General features: G+C 36.4%; 1 non-coding gene across 1 annotated transcript; it reads right to left on the bottom strand.

Moving 5' to 3' along the window:
• Window positions 1-10281: 10281 nt before the first annotated feature.
• LOC139903178 (small nucleolar RNA R71) lies at window positions 10282-10388 on the bottom strand. The gene has a single exon (XR_011778020.1). It is a non-coding gene; the product is annotated as a small nucleolar RNA R71 (small nucleolar RNA).
• Window positions 10389-12076: the final 1688 nt, after the last annotated feature.

The following is a 12076-nucleotide window of genomic DNA, read 5'->3' on the forward strand; positions in this document are numbered from 1 at the left end:
ACGAGTCACGAAATGTAAAGTACAAGTTTTCTAAGCGTACGAAAGGACGTTCGAAAAACCGGAACCGAGATATAAACCGGGCATCAACGTACAAGACAACGGAGCTATTGTTACAAGTCAACTATGCACGAGAATATAATATAATATATAATTAATTAAAATAAATTATATATATTATATATAAATATAAAATTATGTCGACAAGCTAGTGAACAAAAATGTGTGAGCTGGAAATGAGCACCTTCGCGATCGTGGAGCTGAAAGGCACAAAAACTCCACGATCGCGGAGCTGCAAAAATCAGAAAAAGCCTATAAAAGGCACGAGCCTTCTGCTCTCGATTCATTCTTTAATCTATCTATCCATTCTTACTCTGTATTATAATTATATTTATATTATTATTATTATTATTATTATTATTATTATTATTATTATTATTAATATTAAAATTAAGATTAATATTATTATTAATCTTATAGTTAGGAGTATTATTATACATAAAATATTACGACGAGTTAATGCCCGAACGATTTCGAAACAAGCTTTTCAAGCGGAATAGAACTAAGGAAAATATGGGTTATAGCTATGGAGGTTATGGGTAATGTTCGTGGGTATTGTTCGCAAGTCAAACCTAGTGTTTATCATCTCCGTTGCTGTAAGACCCTAATATTTATTATACAGAGCTGTAAATAGAGTACATGAAGCGTGGGTAACATTGTGTATTAAAACTGAGGTCAGAAGCTGAGCTGGGCAAAGTGCGCTAGCGCACACCTATTGGTGCACGTGGCGCACTGTCCACTGTAGCCGGGTTCTGCTTATTTTAATTAGATATTTTGATGGGCTTTTTGGTAATTTCACTTGTGGGCGAGTTTAAGGCCAGTAGGTTAGTTTTCGGAGAGTCATAACTCCATTATCAACAACCTTATCCTTTCCACTTCAATTTTAGAGAGAGCTCAATCCAAGGAAGGAGGAGCTAGTTTTGGGTCTTAGCTCGAGTTCTAAAGGTGTCCATCTCCTCTCTAGCTACGTTTTGGTTGTAGTGGTATGCTCTAATCTTGATTTCCTTATTTTAATTTGTCTAAGGGTTAGGGTTTGGGTTAGTGATGAACATAAAACCCATATTTGGTGATTTTGGGTGTTCTTGGGTAAAATTGAGTCATGAGGACTCAAAGTTGACTAACCTAGGGTTTTGAAATGATAAATGTGTTTGTGTGTCTTAGTTGGTTAGTTAATTACTAGCACACCTAGTTATTTAGAAAATGGGTGTGTTGGTTTTAAAATGGTCAAAATGTTAATGATTGACCTAGTTGGGAAAAATGGGTATGAAATACCCTTATTGTGTATTAGTTAGTGTTGTGGGATCTTAATCACTAGCTTTGAGTGATTTATGATGGTCTTGACCTTAATGGGATGGTTTTGGCGATAATGGGGCATTTAATGCATTTAAGTCATTAAATGCACATAAGTGAATTGTTGGTATTTAATCCAACTAGTTTGTGTGTTGATTGAGTACTTATTGTATTAGGTACTTTGCCTTGAAGCTTGCCGAAGTATAAAACATTCACCGAAGCGTTAAGGTGAGTGGAATAATTATATGCGTATGTATATAATGTATTTATTTGTATGCTATGGTATGAACCAAAGAGCCGGTAGTGCCATAGTATGTGCGTTTGTGCTATGATGTGAACCAAAGAGCCGGTAGCGTTATAGTACGTGTGTTGTAGTTTGAACCAATGAGCCGGTAGCACTACGGCACGAGTTGTTAGAGTGTGAACCAAAGAGCCGGTAGCACTTTAACGCGAGTATGACTCGGATTGTGATGTTAACCAAGGAGCTGATAGCATCATAACCGATGCGTATGGTGTGAACCAAAGAGCCGGTAGCACCATGACGCAAGAATGGTTAACCATGGTTGTGTTTTGTTTTATAGTATATTGTATTATGTCGATTATATGTTATTGATTACGCTAGTTGTGGTTTGTTGGAGATTATTAGCTTTGTATATGAGATGGTATGCTAATTGTATTGCTAGCGTGTTTGCGGTATATGTGTAAGTGATTGCAAGTAGGTATATTATATATATATGAGAATAATTATTGAATTCACTAAGCTTTGCTTACCCTCTCGTTGTTTATCTTTTTATAGGCTCAGGCGGAGACAAGGGTAAGGGCATTCATACGGATTAGAGATCCCGTTTGTTTGTTAGGGGACGCTTTTGGATGTTATAGCTTTTGGAGTTCGACCGAGATTTGGGTAGTTTAACCCCCAAACACCATGCTCATAGTGTCGTTTGGAATTTAAACTAGTGTAGTCGAAACTCATATTTTTGTACGAAACTCGTATTACGGCATATGTGGGCCCGGTTTCGTAAAACTTATTTTATTATTGAATCGTGTTAGTTTTAACCATTATAACATGTTGTGAAAAGCGTTTCGTCTAAATATATCGGGAAGTGGGAGATCTTTATTTGAAAATTGACAAAACCGGACAGAACTGAATTGGGCATGTGCGCGCCGCGCACCCTGAGGTGGTGCGCGTGGCGAACTCTTCTGAATAAAAAAAAATTTTGTTTCGCGTAATCGGTTGGTTATTGGTTTGGGTTGTTACAAGTGGTATCAGAGCTTGGTCTAAGGGATTTAGGCGACTTGAGATAGGTGCCTAGACTTAGATTTATTTGTGTATGTGCTTTATGCGGGACTTGTAGGAGACGGGTCGGACCGGGAGTTGATTAGTGCTTAGGTTTATGTGAACTAACCTTGCGCTAATTGTTTTGTGTTGTGTTAGCAATCATCAAGCGAGATAGACGTTGTACTAGCAAGTTAATGCGACGTGCTCGCGTAACAATGATTAGCTACCATTGTTACGGGTTCAAATCGTGTCAAACAAGCGATGTACGACGATTGTTGATCAAGATGGGGTAGTGTGGTGTATATGTATATACATATGTGTTAAGTCCTTTCATTTCGTTGCTTAATCTTTTCCGTTTTATAGTATGATGACGAGAAACGGATCCGAGAACAATGAAGGGGGTACGAGCGAGGATGTCGAGTTTACGGCCAAGGTTGAGGCCATTATGCAAAGGCGTCATGCAGCCTTCTTAGAGGATGTTAAGAAGATGTTCTTGGATTCGATTGACGAACAAGTAGTCAATCTAGTCAAGGAACAAGTTAAGATTATTCTTAAAGAGGATAACGCTGGAAGGCGAGATTTCCACTATAAAAACTTCAAAGATGCTCAACCTCCCACCTTTGAAGGTGAGCGAGACCCACTCAAGAGTGCTCGATGGATCTCTGATATAGAGGGGGCTTTTCATACTAGTGAGTGCCCTCTCGTTAAAAAGACGAGGTTTGGTAGTAGCATGATGAGAGGTGATGCCAAGTTGTGGTGGGACGCGAAAATCTGACTTTGTGGCGAAGAACAAAGTATGAGTTTGACGTGGGACGAGTTTAAAGAAGAATTTTTCAAGGAGTACCGAACTTCGGCCGATCTTTCAAAGCTTAAGGACGAGTTACGTACTTTAAGGCAAGGGTCAATGGATTTGAACACTCTCAACTCCACTTTCTTATCAAAGACCCAATTTTGCCCGGAGTATGACGGGAACGATCATATGTTGAAAGAAGATTTCTACCGAACCTTGAATGATAACTATCAAGAAAGGATTAGTAGGAATTCGGCGAAGACTTTTGATGAGCTATTTGATATCGCTAAGGGTTTTGAGTCGCTTGCTCAAAGAAAGAGTGACTTCACCTTTGGCAAATGAAAATTTGAAGCTACTAGCCACTCGAACAAGAAGAGTAAAAGTGTGACCGAGAGCGTCAGTAGTGTGAAAAAGGGGGCTTCTAAGAGTTTTGGGCCCACGTGCTACAATTTTGGTCGACAAGGGCACTTGGCCCGTGATTGAACGAACTCATCTTCCAACAAAATCGTTTGTTTTAATTGTAATAAAGAGGGGCACAAGAGGCCGGAGTGTCCCGATTTGCACAACGATAATGTTAAGCGGCAAGAGAAGGCGGCGGGTACGGCTAGGGGTCACAATTATTTGATGACCAATGAGGAAGCCAGGCAATCTAAAGAAGTTGTCTCAGGTACTTTCATGGTTAATTCTAATCAGGCAAGGATACTCTTTGATAGTGGTGCAAACTTGTCGTTTGTGTCACCGAAATTTGTGCCTAAACTTAATAAACCGTTAGCTAAGTTAAGTCGTCTGATAGAAGTTGAAATAGCGGATGGTAAGACGGTGCTAGTGGTTGATGTGTGTAAAAATTGTAATGTTGTGTTTGGTGCCGAAAACTTTAAAATTGATCTCGTTCCGATGACTTTGGGTGATTTTGATATCGTGGTTGGTATGGATTGGCTCGATCATAATAGAGCCGATATTGTATGCCATGAAAAATCTATTCGTGTGAAAACCCTTAGTGGGGGAGAGTTAATTATTCATGGCGATAAGCGAAGAAGACTTGTGCCGATATGCACTTTTGCACGGACACGTCGTTTCCTTGTTAGTGGGGGCATGGCTTTTCTTGCCCATGTTGTTGATACTCGTGATGAGCCACCACCCATTCATGAAATTCCGGTGGTTAATGAATTCGAAGAAGTGTTTCCGGATGAGTTACCGGGTGTTCCGGTGGAAAGAAAAGTTGAATTTCGCATTGAGTTGGTTCCGGGTGCTACTCCCATTGCTAAAACTCCCTATCGTTTAGTGCCGATGGAAATGCAAGAGTTGTTAAATCAAACCCAAGTGTTACTTGAGAAGGGTTTTATTCGACCGAGTGCTTCGCCATGGGGCGCTCCGGTTTTATTCGTAAAGAAGAAGGATGGTAGTATGCGGATGTGCATCGATTATCGGGAGTTGAACAAAGTGACTATAAAGAATCGTTATCCATTGCCTCGGATTGACGATTTGTTTGACCAAACCCAAGGTGCAACGTATTTCTCTAAAATCGACCTACGGTCCGGCTATCACCAAATGCGGGTCCGTGAGGAAGATATTGAGAAAACGGCTTTTCGAAATCGTTACGGGCATTTTGAATTCGTAGTAATGCATTTTGGTCTTACGAATGCACCGGCGGCATTCATGGATCTTATGAACCGAGTGTGCCAACCTATGTTCGACAAGTCGGTAATTGTGTTCATTGACGACATACTTGTCTATTCGAAGAGTATGAAGGAACATGAACATCATTTGCGGTGCGTGTTAAAGACGTTGCGGAAGGAGAAGTTGTATGCTAAATTCTCCAAATGTGAATTTTGGCTAAGGGAAGTTCAATTCCTTGGCCATATTGTGAACGAAAATGGTATTCAAGTAGATCCGGGAAAGATAGAGACAGTAAAGAGTTGGGGACGACCGACTACACCTACGGAAATCCGAAGTTTTCTAGGGTTGGCCGGTTATTATCGTCGGTTTATCCAAGACTTTTCCAAGATTGCTTCTCCATTGATGAAATTGACGAGAAAGAACGCAAGATTTAATTGGGAGAACGAGTAAGAAATTGCCTTTCAATTGTTAAAAGAGAAGTTATGTCAAGCTCCGGTGTTAGTATTGCCGGAAGGGGTAGAAGACATGAAGGTTTATTGTGACACGTCTTTATATGGGCTCGGGTGTGTTCTAATGCAAAGAGGTAAAGTCATCGCGTATGCCTCCCGACAATTAAAGGAACACGAAACGAGATATCCGACTCATGATCTTGAGTTGGCGGCGGTTGTTCATGCGTTGAAAATTTGGCGCCATTACTTGTATGGTGTTAAGTGTACGATTTATTCGGATCACTAGAGTTTGAAACATCTTTTTGATCAAAGAGATTTGAATTATCGTCAACGTAGATGGATGGATGTGGTGAAAGACTATGATTGTGAAATACTTTATCATCCGGGTAAGGCGAGTGTGGTCACGGATGCATTAAGTCGAAAGATTCAACATCCGGCGATACGAGTAGGATCGTTACGCATGATTATTACTAACGATTTCCTTGTAAATCTAGGCGAGACTCAAATCGAAGCTTTTGTTAACAATAAGCATGAGGAACGAATCGTGGGACAAACGGAGTTTATTACCTTAGGTCCGCATGGTTTGTTATCTTTTCAAGGAAGATTGTGGGTGCCTAAAATGGGTGATCATTGACGAGTGCTACTTGATGAAGCACATAAGTCAAAGTATTCCATTCACCCGGGCGCGACAAAAATGTATCTTGATTTGAGGAAAGAGTATTGGTGGCCGGGCATGAAACGTGATGTTGTTAAGTATGTTGAACAATGCGTCACGTGTTTTCAAGTGAAAGCCGAACACCAAAAGCCGTATGGTAAGTTACAACCGTTAGAAATCCCGAAATGGAAATGGGAGCACATTACCATGGATTTCATCACAAAGTTACCAAAGACGGCGAGAACCCAATTCGACTCGATTTGGGTAATAGTTGATCGATTGACGAAGAGTGCCTTGTTTCTTCCCATTCGGGAAGCGATATCATCGAAGACTTTGGCTAAGTTGTTTATCAAGGAGGTGATAGCGAGACACGGGGTTCCTATATCTATTATATTGGATCGAGATACCCGTTTCACATCTAGGTTTTGGGAAAAGTTTCATGAAGATATGGGCACTGATAATGCTAAAAACGAACACATATTTCATAGCATTATCCCTCAAGAAAGACAAGATTTTAGTTGCAATTGTTCTATTTACAAGTGATATTCGTTTAAATAATAAAAGGTGAAGACAAAAGGCAGATTTGACGATTTGAAGACGCAAATGACCAAAAAGCTAAAAAGTACAAAGTACAATCCAAATGGTTCAATTTATTGATGAGAAACGTCTCAAAATTACAAAAGTACGAGCCGCAAAACGCAAAGTACAAGATATTAAATTATACGAAAAGGCGTTCGAAAATCCGGAACCAAGACATGAACCAAGTTTCAACGCTCGACGCAACGGAGCTGAAAGTACAAGTCAACTATGCACAAGAATATAATATAATATTTAAATAATTCATAATAAGAATAATAATAAATAATAAAAAGTTGTTAATTGAGCATAGTTAAGGGGTCATAAGTGAAAATTTCAAATCAACATTTGCCTATAAAACGAGACTACGGAGAATGAAGAAAGATACACCTTTTTCCAATCTTCTTTCTATATATATATATATATATATATATATATATATATATATATATATATATATATATATATATATATATATATATATATATATATATATATATATATATATATATATATATATATATATGTAATTTATATTTATAATTATAATTTTAATTTAAGTTTAATAATAATTGAGTTATTGTAAGAAATGTTTTACGGGTTTTAAAGTCGGAACTCTGTCCGTGTAACGCTACGCGATTATTCACCACTACAAGCTATGTTCTTCCTTTTTAAATTAATGTCTCGTAACTAAGTTATTATTATGCTTATTTGAGCCGAAGTAATCGTGATGTTGGACTAAATATTAAGATGGGGTTATTGAATTTTGTACCATAATTGGGGTTTGGACAAAAGATCGACACTTGTGGAAATTGGACTATTGACTATTAATAGATGGGGGGTATTGTCTAATTGAGTGACAACTCATTGGAGTCTGTCGAACCTATCTTCAAATTAATTAACCTAATAATTAATAATGATTATGGTTGTCCTATTTAGTGACGTTCATATGGAATCTGTTATAATCATTTAATTAATCAATTGGGTTGGGTAATTGATTATTCATTCTGATCAAGTGGATGAATTAATATTCATAAACTAATTAAAACATGGGTGGATTACATACAGTGATAACTGGTGTAATTGTTGACAGAAGTGATAACTGCGTCACAGTTTAAATCCTTAATCAGTTGGAATATTTGACTTCGGGTATAAGGGTAATTTGACGAGGGCACTCGCACTTTATATTTATGACCGATGGACTATTATGGACAAAAACAGATAGACGTATCAAATAAACCAGGACAAATGACAATTAACTCAGAGTAATAAATTAAAATCAAAACGTCAAACATCATGATTACGAAAGTTTAAATAAGCATAATTCTTTTATTGTATTTCTCATCGTACTTTCGTTTACTCGCAATTTTATTTATTGTCATTTTAATATTGTTATTTATTTTACGCACTTTAATTATCGTCATTTATCTGTACGCTTAAAATATAAAATCGACAAACCGGTCATTAAACGGTAAATTCCCCCAAAGTTACCTATAATTACTATATCTAGTTTAACTACTTAATTAACTAATTTGACCTAGTAAGACACCCAATAATAGTGTCCACGGATCGACCTCCCGGACTTTACCTTAGCTATATTATTACACGATAGGTATACTTGCCTTTTGTGTTTTAGTTTAATTTAGGTGATTTCCTGTAGTAAATAAATATAAAACTGATAGCCGTTTCATACACACCCTCTAGAACACATCAAGTTTTTGGCGCCGCTGCCGGGGACACTTTTTGTGTCTTCACGGGGTATTTAAGTTTTTTTTTTTTTTAGTTTTTGATTGATTAAAGATATATTAATTTAAATATAATAATTTAATAAATATAATAATATAATAATATTGAAATAAAATATAATAATATAATAATATTGAAATAAAATATAATAATATAATAATAATTTTGAATCAAATTTGTATCGTAAAGTTTTAAAAAGTCGTATTTATTAAATACTTCAGGGGTATATTATGTAACTTATAATTAATAATTTCTATCATGTCTCTTTCATGTGAATAGTAAATTAATTAATTTCGTTTCATTTACTATTCATGAATAGTAAATGAGTTAAAAAAATTTAAAAAAAATAATAAAAAAATTATTAATTTCTTGAAAAAAAAGAAAAAAAAATTTAAAAAAAAAATTTAAAATCCTTAAAAAAGAAATATTAAAATCGTTAAAAAAAGTTAAAAAAAATATAAAAATAAATTTTTTTTAAAAAAATTTTAAAAAATATATATATATATATATATTTTTAAGATTTTGTCTATAAAATTAAAAATATATATATATATTTATTTTAAGTCTTATTACCTTTAGATTTTTAGACTCTAGTTACAACTTTTAGTATTAAGTTTAGTTTTGCCATAGTTATTTTTATACTTTTAGATTTTTAGGCTTTGCCGTAAAATCCCTTAAGTGCTTTTTCTTTAGACTAAGATTTAGGTGGCTTAAAATTTTGCGACGCCGTGTTAAGATTTTAGTATCATTTTAAGTAATTGCCGTTTTTCGTTTAGAATCCCTTTTAAGTTTCGACGCGCTACTTTCTTATTTTTATTTTTCGACCTTTTATTTTTTCGACGTTTTTCGACGCAATCTTTTTCTTTCTTATTTCTCGACGCTCTAGTTTTTAGGACATAGAATTTTCTATTTCTTCTCTAAAATTTCAAACGAAAAATTATTTTAAGCGATTAAATTGATAGACATCCAAATTTTCTGGTTCGTAGTAATAGTTGGATTTGTTAGTGGCGAGTTGTGGGCTTCCGATTTAAAGGGTCCTGGCTACCTGCTGCATCTATTGGCTATTCGAAACGTGGGCAAAATCAGAAAAGTCTATTAATTTGATAACTTATATAATTTTTATTTTTATAACTAATAGGATATTCAGTGAATGCACCGAGCAAGACGTTCACCACCTTTCATACGTTCACCACCTGTAACTCGATCAAGGCATCTAGCCAATATTGTTGCCGTTGATTTTTCTTTAGAATCATCATCTAGTCGAACAAGTTCTCCAACTCAAATTTCCGATAATCCATTTTTTGAACCCGACTTCACAACTGAGAATCCGGATGATATTCAAGGACAATTCCAAGATCCTGAACCACTAATCATTCCTCCTGAACCACAAATAGTTAAATCAGAATCTTCTAGTGATTCGGATTCAACAAATTCAATTATGGAAGTAACGAAACCTCAAAGTATGGAAGACCGAATGAGAGCCACACGCACGGGCCAAGGTCACGCCATTAATCAGCCAGATGTTAGAGCATCAGATTTTGAAATCAAAGGACAAATCCTACACATGATCACCAATCAGTGCCAATTTGGTGGTACAACAAAAGAAGATCCAAACGACTATCTTCGAACTTTTAATAGGATTTGTAATCTATTTAAAATCCGAGAAGTTGAGGATGAAACTATTTATCTTATGTTGTTCCCATGGACTTTAAAAGGAGAAGCCAAAGATTGGTTAGAATCGTTACCTGAAGGAACGATTGACTCATGGGATATTTTAGTTGAGAAAATTCTTCAAAGATTCTTTCCGGCATCTAAAGCCGTGAGACTTCAAGGAGAAATTGCCACGTTCGTGCAAAAGCCAAATGAAACGTTATATGAGGCATGGACAAGATTCGGAAGGATGTTGAGAGGATGTCCGCAACATGGTTTAGATACTTATCAAATAGTACAAATATTCTACCAAGGTATCGACATTGCTACACGAAAAGACATCGACATAGCAGCTGGTGGTTCTATTATGAAGAAAACCGCAATCGAAGCTCACAAAATTATTGATAACACAGCCTCCCACTCACATGAGTGGCACCAAGAAAAAGATATCTTTCATTCATCTAAAGCGGCTAGAGCCGATTCTAGCCATGACTTTGATTCCGTTTCCGCAAAAATAGATGCTTTCGAAAGACGAATGGAAAAGATGAATAAAGATATTCACGCAATACGAATCATTTGTGAGCAATTCGATGGACCACACTTAACGAAAGATTGCCACATTGAGAAAATGATGGAATAACGAGAGAATGTTTCCTACATAAACCAAAGGCCGGGAAATAATTATCAAAATAATTATCAACCACCAAGGCCAAACTTTAATCGAAATCAAAACATTCTTTACAATCCAAATGGACCCAATAATAACTCATACAACCAACAAGGTCCGAATAACCAACCAACTCAAAATAACACTTTCAATCAACAAAGACCTGGCTTGTATAAACCACCATAACAAACCGAAGAGAAAAAGTCAAATCTAGAAGAAATGATGGCAAAGCTAATGGAATCTCAAACATAATTTATTACATCTCAAACCCAAACAAATGAGAGATTTGATCAGTCATTAAGAACTCAACAAGCTTCCATTTTAAATCTAGAAAAACACGTAGGTACTCTTGCTAGCATGATGAGTGAGAGGGAACAAGGAAAGCTACCGAGTAATACTGAAGTAAATCCTCGGAATGAGAATGTTAATATGGTTTCAACGAATTCTGAAAAACCAGCTCCAGAAGATGGGAAGGTTTTAGATGTGAGTAACAATGAAGAAGTTACAACATCACCACCACCCGAGTATGTAAAGCCAGTGGTGGCACCATACAAAACACCCATCTCGTTTCCAAGAAAAGGAGTTGAGTATGAGCAAGTGATAGGTAATAAAGTTTGTGATACCTTTGGAAAAAAGAAGAAGAAGAAGAATAAGAAAGTGCAAGAAACAAAAACCGTAGAAGTAAACCCGGTGAAGACAGTTCCACCAAAACCTCCACCTAGGGTAGGTGATCCGGGTGAATTTATTATTCCTTGTCTACTAAGTGACTGTGTCATGTATGATACACTAGCAGATTTAGGTACAAGTGTGAGTGTTATGCCTCTTTCATTATATAAGAGATTAGGATTAGGTGAGTTAAGTCCAACGGATATGAGTGTTCGACTCCTTGATCAAACCATTAAGCACCCAGTTGGAATTGCTGACAACCTACCCGTTCAAGTAGGTAATGCAACCTTTCTAGTCGAATTCATTGTCATTGACATAGAAGAGGACCCAAACATTCCTCTAATTTTAGGTCGACCATTCTTAGCGTCTACCGGGGCATTATTTGATGTAAGAAAGGGTAGAATGACACTTAGTAATGATGAGAAATCGATCACCTTTATGATTCTAAAGTCTAAATCTCCACCAACCAAAACTGTTGAACCAGCAAAAATGATTGGTAAGAACCTTGTTGTTTTACCAACTCCAATGGTAGTGCTCAACAATAATAAAACGCCTAAGTGTGGGGAAAATGAAGTAACACCTAATGATGACCTGATAACAAAGAACTCCGTTGTTGATACGAAATTAAATGATC

This window comes from Rutidosis leptorrhynchoides, chromosome 3, assembly GCF_046630445.1.
Source record: "Rutidosis leptorrhynchoides isolate AG116_Rl617_1_P2 chromosome 3, CSIRO_AGI_Rlap_v1, whole genome shotgun sequence".
Classification (NCBI taxonomy): domain Eukaryota; kingdom Viridiplantae; phylum Streptophyta; class Magnoliopsida; order Asterales; family Asteraceae; genus Rutidosis; species Rutidosis leptorrhynchoides.